The sequence below is a fragment of the Ylistrum balloti genome, unplaced genomic scaffold (genome assembly GCF_031769215.1).
Source record: "Ylistrum balloti isolate Yb309-2 unplaced genomic scaffold, AGI_CSIRO_Ybal_v1 Utg370240, whole genome shotgun sequence".
NCBI classification, from domain to species: Eukaryota; Metazoa; Mollusca; class Bivalvia; order Pectinida; family Pectinidae; genus Ylistrum; species Ylistrum balloti.
This window is the reverse complement of record NW_026782195.1, coordinates 245,604-269,816: the sequence shown is the minus strand read 5'-3', so window position 1 is coordinate 269,816 and position 24,213 is coordinate 245,604. Positions and strand designations below refer to the sequence as shown.

The 24,213-nt window shown below is 37.6% G+C and overlaps 2 protein-coding genes across 3 annotated transcripts in view; both read right to left on the bottom strand.

The window, feature by feature from the left end:
- LOC132552185 (heparan sulfate glucosamine 3-O-sulfotransferase 1-like) overlaps positions 1-24,213 on the bottom strand; it is a 131,019-nt gene that overhangs the window by 37,001 nt on the left and 69,805 nt on the right. The gene's annotated exons all lie outside the window — the stretch shown is intronic.
- Positions 1-24,213, bottom strand: part of LOC132552178 (heparan sulfate glucosamine 3-O-sulfotransferase 5-like) — a 78,546-nt gene that overhangs the window by 21,383 nt on the left and 32,950 nt on the right. The window contains exon 1 of one of the 2 annotated variants that reach the window (XM_060216323.1): positions 10,448-10,519. The exons of the other annotated variant lie outside the window; for it this stretch is intronic. The gene's annotated coding sequence lies outside the window, so the exon portion shown is untranslated. Of the gene's footprint in view, positions 1-10,447; positions 10,520-24,213 lie in introns of those variants that run through there. 2 annotated transcript variants of the gene reach the window in all.

The window sequence follows — 24,213 nt, the reverse complement described above, 5'->3', positions numbered from 1 at the left end:
AAAGACACATACTTCATCATATATATCACTGTAATCACAGCCGAAATAATACCCAGGTACCTAGGGATCTCACACACAACTACTGTCTAGACAAGGTCACTTAATTTTCTTAAAAGCTTGTAATTAACACTGCATGACTAAATATAACAGAAACATCAAAAAGTCTTTAACATTTTAAACAGCTATTATTAAATTCATCAGATGTAAAAATTTAGAAAAGTCAACATTATAATTATGTATGTAAAACAAAATGGGTTTCTCTTCTAGATTGCAAGGACAATAATTTGTTTAGTAGGTTCACAAATTTATAACACATTTGTCATCACTACTGTGTAAGTGGGGCATCAAACTGTGTACTATACATAAAGAGAGAGAGAGAGGTGGGATACAACATAGTCGGACAATGACTGTGTTTATCAGAGAGAAAACATATCAGGAAACGTTCCAACATACATGTTTATCTTACCAGTAACTGGTCCTTATGGGCCAAGGAAATTCTTCTATGGTCTCAGAGAGCCTACCAATAAATTGGTGATAATGGTCCCTGGGTGTCTACTAATAATACTCTGACACATATGGTTTCATGTTATAAGCTATTATGAGTAGTAGTTAATAAGTAAGTAGGACTAATGATTCATCAGATCCCAGACATAATTACATTTGTCAGGTCAAACACATGTAATGACTACGTCTTCAATGACTTACAGAAGACATGAAGCCACATACTGTAAGGCAGCCTTACTGACCTTTACTGACCAGTGGTCTTTTTGTATCTTACTGAATAACAGTCCTACTGACCACTACTGACCAGCAGTCCTATTGACTCACTGACCACCAGTCCTATTGACCCACAGTGACCAGCAGTCCTACTGACCACTACTGACCAGCGGTCCTATTGACCCACAGTGACCAGCAGTCCTACTGACCACTACTGACCACCAGTCCTATTGACCCACAGTGACCAGCAGTCCTACTGACCACCAGTCCTATTGACCCACAGTGACCAGCAGTCCTACTGACAACTACTGACCACCAGTCCTATTGAACCACAGTGACCAGCAGTCCTACTGACCACTACTGACCACCAGTCCTATTGACCCACAGTGACCAGCAGTCCTACTGACCACTACTGACCAGCAGTCCTATTGACCCACAGTGACCAGCAGTCCTACTGACCACTAATGACCACCAGTCCAATTGACCCTCAATGACCAGAAGTCCTACTGACTCAGTGACCAACAGTCCTATTGATCCACACTGACCTACAGTCCTACTGACTCAGTGACCAGCAGCCCTACGGAATTTTAATGACAGGCAGTTCCACTGACCATCACAGACAGCAAAGAATCATATCACAACCACAAGTCTGGATACCCAACATATATATAATTTTCAACTAAATAAACCTTTATATGCAAACCACTTCCTAATTGTGTGTTCATATTTAATCCAGACAATAATGGATGACAAAGCAGCCTTTAAGTATGTCTGTAAGCTAACAGACTCCAGCAAATTTCGACAAACAGCATGTACCAAGCAGGCATGTGATGAAATAATTACATAACCAGCAAAAACACTCCAATTTCATGACCTAGACCTTAATAATTTTTTTGTATTCTCTACTCCATGCCAATTAAGAAAATACCTACTAGATCAATACTTCCTGGTCTGAAAAACTCCGACATGTTTACTGATGAAAAAAGTTAACAAAACACAATGAAATAGGAATAGAATGCCACACACATATAGAAATTTGTGGAACTTTAATTTTACAAAATGGATCCAAAATACACATTATGCCTCTGAAAAGTTATCTGCCCTTTTTTAAAATAGTCTAATGAGATTAACAAGTCTGCCAAAGATAATAGCCTGGATATTTATAAGGCTGTGTGGTCCCATATATAGCTACATTTTACTCCAATCAAACTGTAGAAGATAATGTTAGCTTTGAGACTTAAAGGGGTCACCAACAAAGGATAACACAAACAGGAAACAGGAACAAGGCAGGGACATTAGATATATCCCGACATTTATCTGTCTGCCTGGTTAGCTTCTAAATCCACCTGTCAGCGTCAACAGAAACAATCCTACGCAACAACATCTAAATTATATATTTACATTAAATCTGCTATATTTTCTACTATTCAGCATATACAAAACACTTTATGACCTATCATTAAGTGCGGTACAGGTGACTTCTACAGGTGTTACATTTCTGACCCCCATCATTATCATACAGATTACCATATCCACATAGAACCAAATGACCACCGCCCTGTAATATCAAAACTGCACATATCAATCATGTTATAAAAAATCTCTTTCACACAGTTTTATTTCTCTTATTGGATGTGGGAAAGCTACAATTTCAATCTGCGTTTAGGATCAAAGGTTGCAATACTTTCACAAGTGCTTGACCTTTGGAACAAGATATGAGACTTTTAATCATAAACAGAAAGTGTCTGTGTTTATAGAAAAAAGAACCTTTCATTGCACTGAATGAAATAATAAAATCTGCTACACATTCTAATTAAAACTAGAAAGCAAGAAACACTGCTCGCCCAAGAGAACAACATCGAAAAAAAAGTAAGAAATCTTGATTACAAATACAGACAATGAGATGGTAAGGGACAATGAATATGCTCCTTCAGTATAATACTTTTATGTACAAAAGCTAACGCTGACTGTGACATTTTCTAGGGTTTATCCTGTAAAGGCATAAATTTTGTCAGCTTCATCCCAAGAACATATGATCTAAATATCTTGATGGTAGGCATGTTGATTAATCAGGAGTCATTATAGTGTTTTTTAACAGAATTGACCCCATGACCTTCAATACCGGTCAAAGTAATTTCTTTTCAAAAACTCAGTCCTATGGACCAGATAAGCTAATAATCAGAGGAGAAGATGATGGAAAGAGGAAATTCCAGACCTGATGATTGGAAAGAGGAAATTCCAGACATGATGATGGGAGGAGATGATTCCAGACCTGACTGAGTACTAAGTGTATTGGCATGGAGCATGCAACAGAAGGTCAGGAGAGCATTCACGTAATATCCATGTAATGAAGCCTCATTATCCGGGAAGCCACTGATGTAATATTGCCATTTTTTCAAAAACCAATTTCTGACTAAAAACTAAAATAGATCAATGCAATGATAATCGATGACAAGTAAGTGTATGGATAAACAGTAAATTACCAATCGTCAGATCACTGAAAGTCAATCAAGTTGATAAAAGAAAAAAAAAAACATCAATTCAAAAGTATTTAGTCTCCAACATTTCTGGGGCTTTAATCTCTTTTGCATGGCAGGAAAAGCTGGCAAAGACAGTTCCAACAAAAGCATGATGTACAATACCGGGACTAGAATATCTCTCCTGTAGTTGTGACGTCCCATGCTGAAATGCTATTAACTATAGCCTCCAAAGTTTGTGCTATTCAGCATCACACAGAAGATATTGTTATAGCTCCAGCATACAACATACAAACCTTTCTAAGAAGTGATAGCCCCATGAATCACTCCTCCCACTGACTCTTCTTTTATAGTAATTGTTCTTCATCTGTGATCTTGACACTTTTTATACAAAAACCTCATTAGAAGTTTAAGATTGCAATGTCATCAGGAAATTGAATCTAAAGGTTAGAAAAATGTACAATTGAAAGCTATTTCAATCACTGTTATGTAGAGGCTTGAAATTATAACTTGATTTAAATTTGTAAAAAATAACACTAGAATAAAAAAAATATGCAATCTCTCATGATAACCATGTAGAAATCACAGAACAATAAAATTTAGTCTCTCCTGAAAACCATGTATTAATCACAGAACAATAAAATTTAGTCTCTCCTGAAAACCATGTATTAATCACAGAACAATAAAATTTAGTCTCTCCTGAAAATCATGTATTTATCACAGAACAATAAAATTTAGTCTCTCCTGAAAATCATGTATTTATCACAGAACAATAAAATTCTGTTTCTCCTGAAATGCTTGTTCCAATCACAGAAGACTTAAATAGAGTTAAAGTGGTCAGTAAAAACACAAGAACAGAAGCTATTAACATCCAAACTGTAAACGTGATAACACCATACCAGTAGCTAACTGTGGTGGAGTTCTCATCATTGCTTGTTGACAGTCATTGATGACCCGAGTTAGCAGACTCGTTATTGCGTGTGACATTTGACTGACAATTTAGAAGCTTCCTTGGGTAGTCCTGATACCTTTCAAAATCTTTCTCAACTTGTCTAATGTCAGGTTTTAATAGAAAAGATTCAACTTCTGCTAACAGTGTAATTGTTCAATGTGCCAGTGTGAGGAAATGCTTTCACCATACTCAGAAAAAAACCAACAACTCTCAGTCAGAAATAAGATATCATGTCCTTGAATTAAAACTAATTATTTTTTAAAAGAAAAGCATCCCAAAGTGTATTATTTCAAAATCAGATGCATGTAATGATATGTATTAATCTCTTTAAAATGAATTAAAAACATGACAGCCAGCTGAAATTCAGCTGCATTACTTAATTAGTTTTGAGATTTTCAATAAAATTATCGAGTACTGCTTTCACTGCACAAAGGAGACAGAATCAAGACCAAACTATGAAACAGGGAGCGCTGTAGAAAAATTTAACCTTAAACCATTAGACAGGAATGATATAACAAACCAAGACCTCAAATTACTAGACAGGAAGTGATTTAGTAAACCTAGACCTCAAACCCCTGACAGGTGTGATTTAGTAAACCTTGATCTCAAACCACCAGACAGGAAGTGATTTAGTAAACCTCAACCTCAAACCACCAGACAGGAAGTGATTTAGTAAACCTAGATCTCTAACGACCAGACAGGAAGTGATTTAGTAAACCTAGATCTCTAACCACCAAACAGGAAGTGATTTAGTAAACCTAGACCTCAAACCCCTGACAGGAAGTGATTTAGTAAACCTGGACCTCAAACCACCAAACAGGAAGTGATATAGTAAACCTAAACCTCAAACCACCAGACAGGAAGTGATATAACAAACCAAGACCTCAAACCACCAGACAGGAAGTGAAATGGCAAATCTAGACCTCTAACCACCAAAGAAGTAATGTAGGGAACTTAAAGCAATATGGTAATCAGAGATTGGCACTTCTACAGAAAAGCAGTCTCAAAAACATTAATCTAATTGGTCAATAACATACCAACATTTTGTATGCTACAGCTGCTGGAGACAACATAATGTTTGTAATCTAGAAAATGTTAGGATATCTTTGACTAAATAAGATATATAAATGAACGTTAAGAAAACATCTTCCCAGTAAATGTACAGGTGTGCCTTGTTAGTGGACAGGAAATGGCATCTTTAATGAAGTACACACCTGTCGGAGGAGCCATGAGTCTTATAGTGTTAACACTAAGCTGTTTGTGGGCTGAATCCACCGTATATTTCTGTATTGTTACTGGGAGCAGAGTTATCATTACACATTTCTACTAATTCAAACTAACACTTCTGTATAAAACTTCACATTTACACTTTCTTAAAACTTATTGCACACATCACCAAACCAGTACAACCACTCTTTATTTCGATAATCTGATCAATTTTTCATGTATAAAAGAAAATCATTTCAGATAATGATATGTTCCAGTGGGAAATCCGTTGGAAACTTCTGAGTTGACCAGACAAGTTTGTAGTGTTTAGTTTACACAGAGGGCAATAACTCTGTAAACAATTATCAGATCAATATGTCTGATACACGGATATATATCTACACGTCATGTCAATAAACCCCCGAAGTTTACAGGCAATGGGAATCACATATATAAACCTCAGAATTCAATGGGGAATCATGTAGATAAATCTCAGAAATTAATGGGGAATCACGTAGATAAAACTCAGAAATTAATTGGGAATCATGTAGATAAACCTCAGAAATTAATCGGGAATCATGTAGATAAAACTCAGAAATTAATTGGGAATCATGTAGATAAACCTCAGAAATTAATTGGGAATCATGTAGATAAACCTCAGAAATTAATGGGGAATCATGTAGATAAACCTCAGAAATTAATTGGGAATCATGTAGATAAACCTCAGAAATTAATGGGGAATCATGTAGATAAACCTCAGAAATTAATTGGGAATCATGTAGATAAACCTCAGAAATTAATGGGGAATCATGTAGATAAACCTCAGAAATTAATGGGGAATCACAAAGATAAACCTCAGAAATTAATGGGGAATCATGTAGATAAACCTCAGAAATTAATGGGGAATCATGTAGATAAACCTCAGAAATTAATGGGGAATCATGTAGATAAACCTCAGAAATTAATGGGGGAATCATGTTGATAAACCTCAGAAATTAATGGGGAATCATGTAGATAAACCTCAGAAATTAATGGGGGATCATGTAGATAAACCTCAGAAATTAATGGGGAATCATGTAGATAAACCTCAGAAATTAATGGGGAATCATGTAGATAAACCTCAGAAATTAATGGGGAATCATGTAGATAAACCTCAGAAATTAATGGGGAATCATGTAGATAAACCTCAGAAATTAATGGGGAATCATGTAGATAAACCTCAGAAATTAATGGGGAATCATGTAGATAAACCTCAGAAATTAATGGGGAATCACGTAGATAAACCTCAGAAATGAATGGGGGAATCATGTTGATAAACCTCAGAAATTAATGGGGAATCATGTAGGTAAACCTCAGAAATTAATGGGGAATCATGTAGATAAACCTCAGAAATTAATGGGGAATCATGTAGATAAACCTCAGAAATTAATTGGGAATCATGTAGATAAACCTCAGAAATTAATCGGGAATCACACTAATTTTCATAGTTTAGTTCAAATCTTCCACAGATCACATAAATAGACCTTCAGTTCCCAAATTAGTCCATTAAAACACCATGGTTTCAGCTGCTGTTGTCCATGGACAAATTAGATTTAATTCTGAAATTGGGGCCAAAATTTGATCTCTTTTTTAATGAGGGAGAATTGCAAGTATGAATGATATTTATGAAACAATATGTGTGTTCTGTAGGAGGTAAAATGAACATTTATCCTATGAAATAACAGTATAAAAACACATTTTGGAAATGAAATACCTGTAAATCAATAAAAAAAAAAGTTTTGAGCAAATTAGATGAAAAGGAAGATGAGATGAAAGATTTAGAACTGCTCTTCCCAGCTGCTTTGTATCAATAGACCACCATGGAGGGCAGCGAAGGAGACCTTGACTTGAGAACAGCAGGACAGGAGAAATGTAAGACCTCCACGCTGTGAGTCATAGCCTTCTCACAGATACAATGCCATTTAAGAATGGAGGTTTCATATCAATCTTCACAGTGTCCTGTTAGAATAAATGGTATTTATATTTGTGTTAGATAGTTATTTGAGTTGATGTGAGGCTGTGGTTTTCAGAGTTCAGGGGATGATGGTGATACTCCTCTGTCGAGCTGACTGTTTATTTGGAAGACATGTCAAGAACATGATACAACTGTCCATCTATGGTAAAATTCTAGATGATAAGTCCAGTTCACCAAGCTACTTCTGAAGTCAGATATACACACACATTACCTTTGAAATATTCTAAGCTAAAAAGAAGATACCAGTTACCAAACAGCTGAGGCTTGTACTTTCAAAGTTGATTCACAAGTGAGACATATATCTACTATGAAAACAACTTGATAAGATTCGATAAAGCAAGCTTTTTATTCCATAAAAATATAAAAAGTATCTTTTTACAAGCACTAAGAATGAACATAATGTCTACTATTGGGATTTTACTCTGCCCAGATCAGCAATAACAGATCCTTCCTGGTCCTGTATGAAGGCCATGTTTGTCAATACAATTACCAACCATATGATACCAGCCAACCTATCGCAGTGTACGACCAACAGTTACACTATAAAAGAACTAGTTCCTAAAACAGGACTTTACATCAAATTTAAGCTGCCAATAATAACATGCAGTAAGCAATTTCAAGGAAAAACGTCGAATAAGTCTTTCACCCTAAAATCCATTTCCTAGATTATTTGACATTAAGTTGTAAGGTCTGCAATGTTCAGGAGCGCTTAATGTCAAACATTGCCGAGTGTTCTGGACATACTCAAGATAAACATGGTAATCTAGAAGAAAATTAGTCCACAAAGCTTTCAGAATCATTAACCCAGGAATCACTTATCCACGCCAAGGGAGCCATCATTATAATTTCATGAGAATAAATGTAATCAATTGTTTCTTCAACATTCCTGGCACATTTCCTGTGAAGTATTTACAGAATAAATGTAGTTATTCCATACTGCAACAATCAATAACATCTATTATAGCAGTGATTCCAATTACCACACAGAATCCTTTCACTACCTGTGACATACTGGCACATCTAAAACAATGTGGTTTTCACTCGACAGCGGTACTAGCTGCGTAATGAAGACAAATCTACGACACTCCTGTGATTTCATTTCTGTTGACCTTTTGGATGTATCAAATTAAGCATTACTATATTCAAGGTCATACCAATAATTATTTTTTTCCAGCATAACACTAAAATAATACCTTGGTTGTCGCGACAACGACCTCATATACAGACATGATTTCCTATGAATAAAATAGGCTCTAACTCAAGGTCATTAAGCATCCCATTGAAAAATCACTCCTAATGATTGACAAGAGCTCTTACCATTAACAGAAATACCTCACTACAGGACATTGCAGTATCCATCCAAACCGATGAATTTCCTCTTTCTTGAGGTAGCTGTCCTGCAGATTCTTTATGATAGAATTTCCATAAACTTCCTATAAAAGCTACCTTGACATAAAGCTGCCCACTGACTTTCTTCCACACAAGAAGATATCCCAGGGTTAGGTGTTACACATGTTACAAGGTCAATGAGCTGAAACTATGTAGGGGTGACTCAGTGATTGGTCATTTCACACCTTGACATCTGGATTACCGAGCAAATGACCAGTGTCCAAAGACCTGATAAAGGTATCAACTACGCTATCTAAGTAATCCCTGCATCAAACGCGATGGAGGGTTTCTTCTGATAAGGGGAATCCTTGGTCCTCCACCCCGGCCATGTAACATCAGCCTATCTCTGGATATGAGGTCTATATACTATTCTTTAATTCCATATTTCTAGTTCTGTTTACCCATCGAACCTCTGAAGATTACCAGCTTACAGAAGTATTTGATGTATTACAATGACACAAAACAAATATATCAGATCTGTCAGAAATATTCTTCTCATTCCATATGTAACAGAGATAATGTCAGGCTGATGAATGTTAGATGTGCCTGTTCTCTCCTTGTCATTTTAATAAAGCAAAAATTCCCAATTGTAAGACTGGTATTTCTAGTCAACCATAAACAATCCCTAAGACCATAGTTTTATAAAACATTAATGAAATCTTACAGCAATTCAGCGGAACAAACACCAATAAGAAGCCCATAGGCCTGAAGATTTCAGCTGGTATTTATCTCTACAGCACAGCTAATATCCTTAACATATTCCATACCATTAGATAAGAGCACATAATTGTGTCTGAAACTAGAACAGTTAAGTTTGTCAATTGCTTTCTTTAGAAAAGAGTCTAATTTTTCCCCATAGTGTCAATTTCTTCTCTGTAGCACGACTTTTGATTAGATTTTATCCTTTTTTACTATTTAGCCTCACTCATCTGTCTTCAGGTTCCAGCAGAAAACCGTTGTTTACACAACATTTGATTTTCTTGGCCAAAGGATGCTTCATCAATATATACTTGGTGAAATAGTTTTCTACGTTTAGTCTGGCCCTGTCACTTTAATTTGTTTCAGTGAGTTAACAACTTCCCTTCATCCAATATCAACTCATCACTTCTATCCAAATAGATGTTTCATGATAAATCAAGTCAAACTGCCCTGGAGAAGTAGACTTTGGATAAAATCTTGATAAAACGATAGATATACCAGGTAACACATAAACACACAAGCTATTTGTCTATGAATTAACAAAAGATGTCATTGTCAAGATATCACTGGTGACTACGTCACATCTTTCTGGGCTGGCTATTATGTATAAATAAAACTGGTGACAACCCTATATCTCTCTAGACCAGCGATCATGTCTAAATAAACCTGGTGACAACCCTACATCTCTCTAGACCAGCTATCATGTAGAAATAAACCTGGTGACAACCCTACATCTCTCTGGACCAGCTATCATGTCTAAATAAACCTGGTGACAACCCTACATCTCTCTAGACCAGCTATCATGTAGAAATAAACCCAGTGACAACCCTACATCTCTCTGGACCAGCTATCATGTTTAAATAAACCCGGTGACAACCCTACATCTCTCTGGACGAGCTATCATGTATTAATAAACCCGGTGACAGCCCTACACCTCTCTAGACCAGATAAATAAAATGTTTGTACAAATTTTAAAATTTTTCTGATACTGACCTACTGACTGACCTCCTCACACAATCCTGTCCAAGCACTGGATTCAGATCTTGAGAATATAATGTAGTATATACAAAAGCTGTTGGTGATCCTCATGCCTTGTGCCTATAACTGTACTTATATTACTTATGGTGTAAATCTGTAGTGTACTATTACATAATCACGCTGGCCAGATCATACTTAACAACAAGAAGGAAACAGCATCTGGTACATCTATGGTACTTACATACATGTATTCTGAATCATATCCTTGTGAGATTTTTCTAGTAGTTTGTCAATTCATTGCACTGTGTTTCACTCTGTTAGTTTCCAGTTTCTGCCTTGTCATAATAGCTCTTAAGTACTCCACACAAGTTGTAGCTAACTAGACTGCACTAAACTAAGGGTAGATATCATTCTCTTTCCCTTCTCAAGCATAACCTATTTATATTTTTTTTACCTCTGTTATGGTTAAGGTTGTAAGATACCCGTGTATTACAACACAGGTCATGTGATATGACAGCACAGATTATGAAGTAAGTACATTAATATCACAGACGGAAACCCATTGATCACTATGTCTAACATACCCAGGACATTGCATGAGTACATGCAACTCTGTGTTGTATCAATGTCAGCTTGGGATGTAATGACAAACACTATACAATAACTATCAGTAGATCATTAATATTTACTAAGTAAATTGATAAAACAAAACAGTTCAGAGATTTTACTCGATAATGTATAATAATGGGAAAACAGTTCCCCCTGAGAGGCTCTCTACGAGGGGTCACCTTGGACAGGTTTGGGAAGGTCTTTCTAGCAAGTTTTACTCTAAATTTTGCCAAAGTGTATAGCTTTTCCTGGCAGTTTACAGCTTTAAAATATTTTAACATAGTAACTACCAACACAATCTTTTATTTACACTCTGTGATCAAATTGCTTTAGCACCAATCGTTACTTCAGAAACAATTTTCTGAATGACATTTAAGGTCATAATGGTCATATGAAATAATACAACAGGTGTCCATAGTTAGTTTTCATTGCCTCTTTCTTCACCTCACATCATTGCAAATTACTTTCAACTCCAAATAATTATATTCTCAAAAGATATTTGAATTTTCACTGACCTATGGGGTTATACAAACATCATGTGTTCAGTTTACATATTAAAACGCACCTGTACAGGTATTTCAACCTGAATGAAAAGAGCTAGTTATCGTAATCGGGGGAACCATTTTCCGTACACAGCATTTGTACACAGATTCAAATTTGTTTTAATTTTTAAATGTTGATCATAAATCATCACACCTGCACAGATTTTCACAAATATTTTTCAAACGCTTTTATTTACAAGAGGCCCATAAGCATTAACGATCATCTGAAAATGAAAACCCAAATACACTGCAACAGTATTACTTGTAGTGAAAACCGTAATTTAAAATTTATTCAACAATATTGTTATTGTATCACTAGATTCGTTCTGAGAGTTTCCGTTCCATTCTTTAAGTAAAATGAGTAAAAAATCATGTAACAAAGGTGCCAAAAAATACAAATATTTTGTCGACTTTAATTCAGGAACATTACAACCAAATCTTAGCTATATGGCAGAGTGGAACTGCAGAAGTTTGAAAGACTCAAAAAAAGCAGCGACCATCTTGAAATTCTGACTGACTGGAAAAATAAAAACTTACCTGAATAATAACAATTTTTTATCCGCCCGAGGATTCTCCAAGGAAATCTTTAGTTCAGTTGTAATAGTGGAACTTTAAGTAAGTTTAAAATGTGTGTAGTACAAAAGGATTCGAGACTGTATAATTGTATTGCACAACTTCTGACCTAAAGCAGAAAAAGAACATTACTTTGTTCATAGGCTTCTCTAAACCCTTCAAATTATTGACAAATTCATTTTTTTTTTCTTATATGGTGTTCACACTGTTTTTTCTATATCAAAATCTCTAAATCTGAAAAAATATTTCACTGAAGTTTCGAACTGGGATAAAACTGGTCGTACCAGTAATACATTAGAAATACTACCTTAAACATGGTTTCTTTTCAACACAATCAAAACTCTTTTTTATTTCGTACAGATCTCTCTAGTTATCTTTTAATTACAATAGTTACATTTTTTACTTTAAGTTCTGCATCAGAAAAGGAACAGTTGTGTGTGTGAATCATTTGTAAATGTAGGAAGCCTCATCAATTTTACCCTCAGCAAATTGTGGAATTATCAAAAAAATACTCGGTAATTTGTTGCCAATTAATCAGACCGCGAGATAATTTAATAAAATGTTCACATCTGAAAACATGCCACAATGTTAATAATACTGTAATAAAACCATTCAAAATATTTGGAAACTGGCTCTCCATTAATTAGGCTGAAATTCGATAAAATAATAACTAATTGTTCTGTTTCTGATCGGAATGCCAGGCAACCACATAAAGCAAATATTTGGGTTCTTGAGGAAAAAAAAACTGAAGATGAAGACTATTTCCTGAAAATTCTGACAATTTTCCGCTTTATACAGCATCCATGATTTTTCCTACAGACAAATGATTTTGTTATGCCAACCTTGAAAATGATGACACCACTTCAATCTAAAGCATGCAAGAAATGCATTTTATTGCTATTTGATTTTAAGGAAGAAGTGAGAGTCAACAGTCTGCCTTAGAATTTTCTAACATCACATTTTTAGACCATCTTCTACAACCTAATCTCCTTCTCCTGGTGTTACTAGACTTTCCTCTACAATCTAATCTCCTTCCCCTGGTGTTACTAAGCCATCCTCTACAATCTAATCTCCGTCCCCTGGTGTTACTAGACCATCCTCTACAATCTTCTCTCTGTCCCCTGGTGTTACTAGCCCATCCTCTACAATCTAATCTCCTTCCCCTGGTGTTACTAGACTTTCCTCTACAATCTAATCTCCGTCCCCTGGTGTTACTAGACTTTCCTCTACAATCTAATCTCCTTCCCCTGGTGTTACTAGACCATCCTCTACAATCTAATCTCCTTCCCCTGGTGTTACTAGACTTTCCTCTACAATCTAATCTCCTTCCCCTGGTGTTACTAAGCCATCCTCTACAATCTAATCTCCTTCCCCTGGTGTTACTAGACTTTCCCCTACAATCTAATCTCCTTCCCCTGGTGTTACTAGACTTTCCCCTACAATCTAATCTCCTTCCCCTGGTGTTACTAGACCATCCTCTACAATCTAATCTCCTTCCCCTGGTGTTACTAGACCATCCTCTACAATCTAATCTCCTTCCCCTGGTGTTACTAGACTTTCCTCTACAATCTAATCTCCTTCCCCTGGTGTTACTAGACCATCCTCTACAATCTAATCTCCGTCCCCTGGTGTTACTAGACCATCCTCTACAATCTAATCTCCTTCCCCTGGTGTTACTAGACTTTCCTCTACAATCTAATCTCCTTCCCCTGGTCCCCTGGTGTTACTAGACCTCTACAATCTAATCTCCTTCTCCTTCCCCTGGTGTTATCCTCTACAATCTTCTCTCTGTCCCCTGGTGTTACTAGACCATCCTCTACAATCTAATCTCCTTCCCCTGGTGTTACTAGACCATCCTCTACAATCTAATCTCCTTCCCCTGGTGTTACTAGACCATCCTCTACAATCTAATCTCCTTCCCCTGGTGTTACTAGACTTTCCTCTACAATCTAATCTCCTCCTTCCCCTGGTGTTACCCCTGGTCTCCTTCCCCTGTGTTACTAGACCATCCTCTACAATCTAATCTCCTTCCCCTGGTGTTACTAGACCATCCTCTACAATCTACAATCTAATCTCCTTCCCCTGGTGTTACTAGACTTTCCCCTACAATCTAATCTCCTTCCCCTGGTGTTACTAGACCATCCTCTACAATCTAATCTCCTTCCCCTGGTGTTACTAGACTTTCCTCTACAATCTAATCTCCTTCCCCTGGTGTTACTAGACCATCCTCTACAATCTAATCTCCTTCCCCTGGTGTTACTAGACCATCCTCTACAATCTAATCTCCTTCCCCTGGTGTTACTAGACCATCCTCTACAATCTAATCTCCTTCCCCTGGTGTTACTAGACCTCTACAATCTAATCTCCTTCCCCTGGTGTTACTAGACTTTCCTCTACAATCTAATCTCCTTCCCCTGGTGTTACTAGACCATCCTCTACAATCTAATCTCCTTCCCCTGGTGTTACTAGACTTTCCCCTACAATCTAATCTCCGTCCCCTGGTGTTACTAGACCATCCTCTACAATCTAATCTCCTTCCCCTGGTGTTACCCCTGGTGTTACTAGACTTTCCTCTACAATCTAATCTCCTTCCCCTGGTGTTACTAGACCATCCTCTACAATCTAATCTCCTTCCCCTGGTGTTACTAAGCCATCCTCTACAATCTAATCTCCTTCCCCTGGTGTTACTAGACTTTCCTCTTCCCCTGGTGTTACTAGACTTTCCTCTACAATCTAATCTCCGTCCCCTGGTGTTACTAGACTTTCCTCTACAATCTAATCTCCGTCCCCTGGTGTTACTAGACCATCCTCTACAATCTAATCTCCTTCCCCTGGTGTTACTAGACCATCCTCTACAATCTAATCTCCTTCCCCTGGTGTTACTAGACCATCCTCTACAATCTAATCTCCTTTCTCTCTATTATATGATGAATCCTTGGCTCTGCAGTACATGGCTTATCCATGTCTCTCTTCTTTTGTTCTGAATGTCTTTCATTCTGCAACATTACATAGTCTACAACAGGCCCTAAAACATTTTCACTGTTTACATCATATTTTAGGACTTTCTTTGACCTTACTTAATTGGAGACAATAGCTATTGCATTCACACATGTATATTCCAATACTCACAAACAAATGCCTTATTAAAAAAGGAGTTAACCAACAACCATTTCCAACAAATATTTAAAACTCATCCACCCTAGTTTAACACTGAATTTGAAATCTTCCCCGATCAAACTCCTGATGCTATCCTCGTCCTAACCTCCAGCCCTCCCATCCTACCAAATAGCAATTCCAATCCTTACCTAATGCTAACACTTTACCAACTCCCATTTTTACTCAACGTCAGCTCTTTGTCAACTCCTTTCAAGCATCAATGTTAGCTTCTTGTCAACTCCAATACTCAACCAATGTCGACTCCTTGTCAACTCCCGTTCCTACTATGTCAGCTCCTTGTCAACTCCAATACTCAACCAATGTCGACTCCTTTTCAACTCCCGTTCCTACTATGTCAGCTCCTTGTCAACTCCAATACTCAACCAATGTTGATTTCTTGTCAACTCCCGTTCCTACTATGTCAGCTCCTTGTCAACTCCAATACTCAACCAATGTCGACTCCTTTTCAACTCCCGTTCCTATCCAATGTCAGCTCCTTGTCAACTCCAATACTCAACCAATGTCGACTCCTTTTCAACTCCCATTGCTATCCAATTTCAGATCCTTGTCAACTCCAATACTCAACCAATGTCGACTCCTTTTCAACTCCCGTTGCTATCCAATGTCAGCTCCTTGTGAACTTCCATCCCTAAATAACGTTAAGTCCCATCCGAACACAATGCCAGCTCCTCCACGACTTCCATTCCAAAAATCTAACTGTAACTCCCATCACCCATTCCAACTCAATAAAACAGTGAGTCGGTTAAATGAATAAAGATGGTTCTGTAATTGGAGGATAAATTGTTGTAGAGCTCACGATACACTTTAACTGTTAGTTAGTATGGGGAAATAGTCGATCACAATTTGTGATGAAGTACAACAGTCAAGTTTTCGCATCACTTCTGCATAATTGACCACCACAATTATTGAGCAGACTGCCTAACTGGACACACAAAGCAGGCAAAGTTACCAAAGACTTATAAATGGTCAGATCACGCTCTCCATTTCATTTCCTACAGCGATCCCACGTCAGATAAATATTACTGGTGTAACACCTTGACCAGGCATTCAAGCTCCTAAGTGAATCAGATATATTGTTTCTCACTTTCTCGGGTCCAGAGGGCTCCAACAAGGTGCCGTGTCTATCCTGCTCCATTCATGTGAGAGAAAAAGCTAATCAAATGCTAAAATTAGTTGCTGAAGAAAACTATAAATGGACAAGTTTGTTAGAGGAATGGAACTCTGGAGGAGACAGATGCCTTTAAATATAATAATATTCTTACAGACTATAACAGGAATAGTGTTAGATCAATATGATTGTGTCGCCACGGTTTGTGTTGTCCAATGACAATGAAGCCTGGACAATGTGCCCACAGCCCTTTTACACTGTAACATATGCAATAACCTGACAAAGTGCAACCTTTAAGCTGCCACTGGCATTTCCTCCAACATTCACACAATTTCTATTACATTGCCAACCTAGCAATTTTTCATGGATGAAAAAATAAGTAATTCCATTGTTTTATAAAGTAATAAGACAATATCAAATTATTTATAATTTATTTTCTCAGTAATTCTATCATAATCACATTTCCTGCTTGCAAATTTTCATCCATAATACATATTTTGTTTGAAGCAAATTGAATTTTCAAGAATCAATGTTTCATTAGTGGAAGAATGTCTCAGTATTAATGAAGGTGCCAGCAAAGATAACCTTATGCCGTCCTAACTTGCCGACACAATTCCTATGTAACAGTATGTTTGTAGTGACTAGTTTTTGATGAGGAGTATTGATGCGGACCTTTATTTGGAATGTTGATATGCTGCATGTTCAATGTAAATTTAAAGACAAATTAGATTTCAACAGAAAAGAATTGAAATTTAATTATAACTGGAATGATATAGGTATGTGTTCTGTTAAGTGTTGCATGTAAATTTAAAGACAAATATGGTTCCAACAGAAGAGTTGAAATGTAATTAGAACCAGGGTGATATAGGTATCTATGTCATACATGTATAGCCCCTATAGAACATTAGCCAGTTGGTTTACTCCTAATTATCTTTTATTTACCTCCACAGATCTAATAAGCAGTTCTCTGTAGCTATACATTACACATGCCTTCTACTACTTAGCCCTAAGTAAACCATCCAAAAATCCACAGAATACCTGTAGAATATGATGAAATTGACAAGTCTCTACAATCACATGTTGATGCGTTGTCGAATAACTATTTATAGGGCTCAATGAAAACTCTGAAATTGACATCTGATTGAGAGAGAGTGGCGTAAACCAGAGGTGACTAAAGATAAACAGAGTTAGGATAAAGAGATACCTTCGACAGACACCCTTCAATTTGTGGTGTTTTGTGTCCCTATAAAACGCTTAGCGATCAATGGTCCTCGGGTACCGCTGACCTAACTGCCACTTTACATGGATGTATAGTCTTCACTTTCCCCTATACCTATCCTGCTTCACAATTTACGAGAACAGGTGTACATCACTTAAATGGACAAAGGCACCGTTTTATCTCTATTCCTGTCCTGAAAGGCTTTAATTAAATAGGAAAAAAAATCAAACTCTGTTAATCCCTATATATCTACTACAGACATTTCAGCACCATATATAGACTGCAGCTTCAGTACAATTAGAAAATGACCACCAGCATGGCCAAGAAAAAAGTAGCAATAAATATCTGGTACCAACATACCTGATTTACTGGTATAGAGCTATCATAGCTTAGGGAGAATATCAGCTGAGATTCTACCAGTCATGGTTTGGATTGTTAATTCTCAAAATTTACATTAAAAGGAGACAGAGAACAGCCACAGAACAATAAAGAACAATTTTAACTGTGATAAGTATGGCTACAGAACCAGGGTACAATATCAACCGTGACAAGTATGGCCACAGAACCAGGGTACAATATCAACCGTGACAAGTATGGCCACAGAACCAGGGTACAATATCAACAGTGACAAGTATGGCCACAGAACCAGGGTACAATATCAACCGTGACAAGTATGGCCACAGAACCAGGGTACAATATCAACCCTGACAAGTATGGCCACAGAACCAGAGTACAATATCAACCATGACAAGTATGGCCACAGAACCAGGGTACAATATCAACCGTGACAAGTATGGCCACAGAACCAGGGTACAATATCAACCGTGACAAGTATGGCCACAGAACCAGGGTACAATATCAACAGTGACAAGTATGGCCACAGAACCAGGGTACAATATCAACCGTGACAAGTATGGCCACAGAACCAGGGTACAATATCAACCGTGACAAGTATGGCCACAGAACCAGGGTACAATATCAACCGTGACAAGTATGGCCACAGAACCAGGGTACAATATCAACCGTGACAAGTATGGCCACAGAACCAGGGTACAATATCAACCGTGACAAGTATGGCCACAGAACCAGGGTACAATATCAACCGTGACAAGTATGGCCACAGAACCAGGGTACAATATCAACCGTGACAAGTATGGCCACAGAACCAGGGTACAATATCAACCGTGACAAGTATGGCCACAGAACCAGGGTACAATATCAACCGTGACAAGTATGGCCACAGAACCAGGGTACAATATCAACAGTGACAAGTATGGCCACAGAACCAGGGTACAATATCAACCGTGACAAGTATGGCCACAGAACCAGGGTACAATATCAACCGTGACAAGTATGGCCACAGAACCAGGGTACAATATCAACACAAGTATGGCCACAGACAAGTATGGCCACAGAACCAGGGTACACAACCGTGACAAGTATGGCCACAGAACCAGGGTACAATATCAACCGTGACAAGTATGGCCACAGAACCAGGGTACAATATCAACCGTGACAAGTATGGCCACAGAACCTGGGTACAATATCAACCGTGACAAGTATGGCCACAGAACCAGGGTACAATATCAACCGTGACAAGTATGGCCACAGAACCAGGGTACAATATCAACCGTGACAAGTATGGCCACAGAACCAGGGTACAATATCAACCGTGACAAGTATGGCCACAGAACCAGGGTACAATATCAACCGTGACAAGTATGGCCACAGAACCAGGGTACAATATCAACCGTGACAAGTATGGCCACAGAACCAGGGTACAATCTCAACCGTGACAAGTATGGCCACAGATATCAACCGTGACAAGTATGGCCACAGAACCAGGGTACAATATCAACCGTGACAAGTATGGCCAAAGAACCAGGGTACAATATCAACCGTGACAAGTATGGCCACAGAACCAGGGTACAATATCAACCGTGACAAGTATGGCCACAGAACCAGGGTACAATATCAACCGTGACAAGTATGGCCACAGAACCAGAGTACAATATCAACTGTGACAAGTATGGCCACAGAACCAGGGTACAATATCAACCGTGACAAGTATGGCCACAGAACCAGGGTACAATATCAACCGTGACAAGTATGGCCACAGAACCAGGGTACAATATCAACCGTGACAAGTATGGCCACAGAACCAGGGTACAATATCAACCGTGACAAGTATGGCCACAGAACCAGGGTACAATATCAACCGTGACAAGTATGGCCACAGAACCAGGGTACAATATCAACCGTGACAAGTATGGCCACAGAACCAGGGTACAATATCAACCGTGACAAGTATGGCCACAGAACCAGGGTACAATATCAACCGTGACAAGTATGGCCACAGAACCAGGGTACAATATCAACCGTGACAAGTATGGCCACAGAACCAGGGTACAATATCAACCGTGACAAGTATGGCCACAGAACCAGGGTACAATATCAACCGTGACAAGTATGGCCACAGAACCAGGGTACAATATCAACTGTGACAAGTATGGCCACAGAACCAGGGTACAATATCAACCGTGACAAGTATGGCCACAGAACCAGGGTACAATATCAACTGTGACAAGTATGGCCACAGAACCAGGGTACAACATCAACCGTGACAAGTATGGCCACAGAACCAGGGTACAATATCAACCGTGACAAGTATGGCCACAGAACCAGGGTACAATATCAACCGTGACAAGTATGGCCACAGAACCAGGGTACAATATCAACCGTGACAAGTATGGCCACAGAACCAGGGTACAATATCAACCGTGACAAGTATGGCCACAGAACCAGGGTACAATATCAACCGTGACAAGTATGGCCACAGAACCTGGGTACAATATCAACTGTGACAAGTATGGCCACAGAACCAGGGTACAATATCAACAGTGACAAGTATGGCCACAGAACCAGGGTACAATATCAACCGTGACAAGTATGGCCACAGAACCAGGGTACAATATCAACCGTGACAAGTATGGCCACAGAACCAGGGTACAATATCAACAGTGACAAGTATGGCCACAGAACCAGGGTACAATATCAACCGTGACAAGTATGGCCACAGAACCAGGGTACAGTTTTCAAAATGATAAGTCATAACATTTTTCAATAGCTGATATCTGATGTATATATTTAATGCATATTTTTTATTTCAAATTCTTTCTTTTCAAATCGGCCTTTATTGCTTTTTCACCTGAATTCAGTCAAAAAAGGAAGCTATGAAATCTCAAAAATGAATGATTGCAGAGAATACACATTTCCATAATCTGATATCTGAAAGGAAGTGTCTTTTATTTATGAACAAGAAAGAGAAACACCATTTAAAATACACCAGAGCTCAAAGTATGGCATATGTATAACTGATAAAGCTTTGAAACCTAAGGTAGGTTTCCCATTAAAAACATATTATATCGCTATCAAATACTGCAATTTAATTTTTATATATTTTTTCCCCCTATTTCTGTCTTGAAATTTCTGTTTCGAAATATCAGTCTCCGTATTAGAAAGTGGTACACATACTGAAAAGATATAACGAGTTGAAAATATAATAACTTTTTTTTTCTGAATAAAAATCCCATGTATTGCATTTTGGCAAAGTGATAACAACATACTGTGAAATACCCATTAGTTGAACTGCACAAATCTAGTGTTTTATTAACAATTTTGCAATGCTTCTGTTGTTTATACAAGAGACCTATAGGCCTTACCAGTCCCCTAACAATGAAACAACTAGTATATTTGGACAATATATAACATACAAATTTGAATGAAATAAAAAAAATAAGAAACAAAACCTTACTATAACTCCAGGAACATGAACATCCTTTAACGTAAAATTAGACTGTCACCCCCTTCCAGCCCCACCCCCCCTACCCCCACCCCTCATCCCCTAAATGATGTTGGAATTCCTTAGGCATTACAGAGAAATAACATTTCCATGAATAAGGAAAAGTGTATGAAATGCACATCGCACAAAGCATGTTGTAAATAGGTCATCATAACCTGATTGGTCATTCTGATGACCTAAAAACTGGTGACTGCTTGTTTTCTTCCTATTGAGGAGTTAAAGACTTAAGTACACTATTATAATATTCAAATGCGTGGTACTATTATTAGAAGCAGACATCTCCTGATTAACATCCTACCTACAGATATAAAACATGATTAACACACAATATCAGCAAACAGCATTCCATGTCCTACATTTAAATGATATGATTTAAAATTCAAAATCAATATAGATTTAGTATATCCTGATTAAGGAAATACTGTTCCATTAAATGATTGTAGACAGAGTTTTCATGAGTGTAATGGGTTTTTGATAGAAATGCGTGGCTATGACAGGCAAAGATTTCTGATGATTTTACTAATTATATATAAATATACTGACGACAACTGTATTGAAATCAAAATCTAGTTCAATACAAAGGTGCCGTCCAACCCTGGGCCTTTATAAATCACTATTCTTATTTCAAATGTGATGATAAGATGACACTTCTACACAATCATCACACAAAAAAAGTTGAACAAGATTTTAATTAGGTGTACGAAGGTTATGGCTATTTACAGAGACTTTACGGGACGAACAGTCACGACAACCCACAGCCAGAGTGTTCCTAGTTCTGTCATTATCGCATCCAATCAGTCAATTAGGTGACAGGCCTAGCGACACACAGGAAACTGTATGTTGGTTTTTCACATCCCAACCATCCAGCTCTGTACTGATGGAGATTACTTTATCATTAGGTTTCGAGCACGCAAATCGGCAAATCGTAACCGGCAAAATCTGCACATCTGTCAATCAGAACAGTTTTCACGTTTTTACAACCCTGATAATTTCATAAGATGCTATCAACTTTTTCTGCATCAGGCAAGTTTACAGACAGGTAACACACCCAACATAGCCCTGACCTCAAAATCTCAAGGATTTTATATACATTACAATGTTTCTACTTAGTAAGGCAATTCACATTACCACAAAGAAGTGAAAAACTTATTGGGCCCTTAAGACATTTAGTTACATGCCAAAAGGCCAGGATATCTCAATTCCAGACCATTCACTGCAGAAAAAAAGTTTTAATCTTCTGGCACTTAATTTTTAATCAAGTGGAGACTGTGCCAATATTGGAGATGGGGATTCTGTCTGGACTAATGACATTATATTAGTAAGTAAAACCGATTATCCTTAGCTCTGCCTCTCAACGCTTCTTTCTTCAGAATGTAACCAGACTCTCTCAGCTACACCACCCTGTATCAAGTACCTCCCACTCAGAAACATCTCATTCCAGTATTTACTTTAAAATGGTGACACTTATTGCTGGGTGCCAAACCAAATTTCCTGACAGTGCTAAGTGAAGCGAACAGTAGATAAGGATGTTCTTCCCTCTCCTGCCTTCACTCTAATTTCTAATCCAGCCAGGGCTGATCTTTGACAGGGGTAAATCTATCACGCTGTGCTCTGTATAAATCTGGCTATTATAAACCATTATCTAGACAAATTGGTAAACAAACACTTACACACATCAAATTATTTCAAAATTCCTTAAACCTTCCCATATACCAATATCTCTATCTACAGATACTTTGCTTCCTGTAAGAATCTTTTTAATTCTCAATATCACCATTAAGACATTTAATCTTCTCTCTGTGTCACTTTCTTGAATGATTGTCTCAAAAATTTACTAACAGGGCTCTCAGTCAGCAAATCTATGTATGAATTCTCCTTTGTTTAATATCCTGATTTTTTCCCCGATACAGCATATAATGAAAAAAGGCTATTTTTCTCATCGATAAAAGTCCATTTCTTACATTTAAAATATAATGCAGACTGATACACATTCCAGTTTTACGAGGTAACAATCAGGCTCTGTTCTGTAGGCTTACAAGACATACTTACATGTATCAGTAAGTCAGGATAATGCTAGGATCTCAATCACTGCTTACTGGTTACAAATTACATCTGTTAAATGTTACTATAACCATAACAGGGGTGGACCAATGAAAAAAAAAATAAGGTTAAAAAAGTTAAGAAAAGGTTTACCAAGCCAACAAAGGAGGTAATTAACACCATCAAGTGAGATAACCCTACAGTATCAACATCATTATTGGTTGTTAAATATTTAAACTCACCAGAAACATCTGTAACATTTATCAAGTACTGCATGTGACAAGGGGTGACCCATCTAAAGATGCTGTGTGTGCACAACCAGTATTGAATCAATGATAACAAAGCTCAGCATCTGAATAGATTGTTGAGAGAATGAGGGTAACACCACTTTATACATACATGCAATGACAGCAAAAGGAAAGTCCAACAACCTTGAATTACAAGATTACACTTTTAAAACCATTTAATTTCTTTTGAATTAACACAAAAGACAAATAAACATGATCTGAAAGGGAGGTTATGTGGAGGCAGACCACCCTAACTGCAGTGGTCCTCAGCCACCACATTTAAATATGGTGAATGTTATGTGATTGTAATGGGACACGCTACAGATGTGCATCATCAAAGAAAAAGTGCTGAGTATTGTAATGG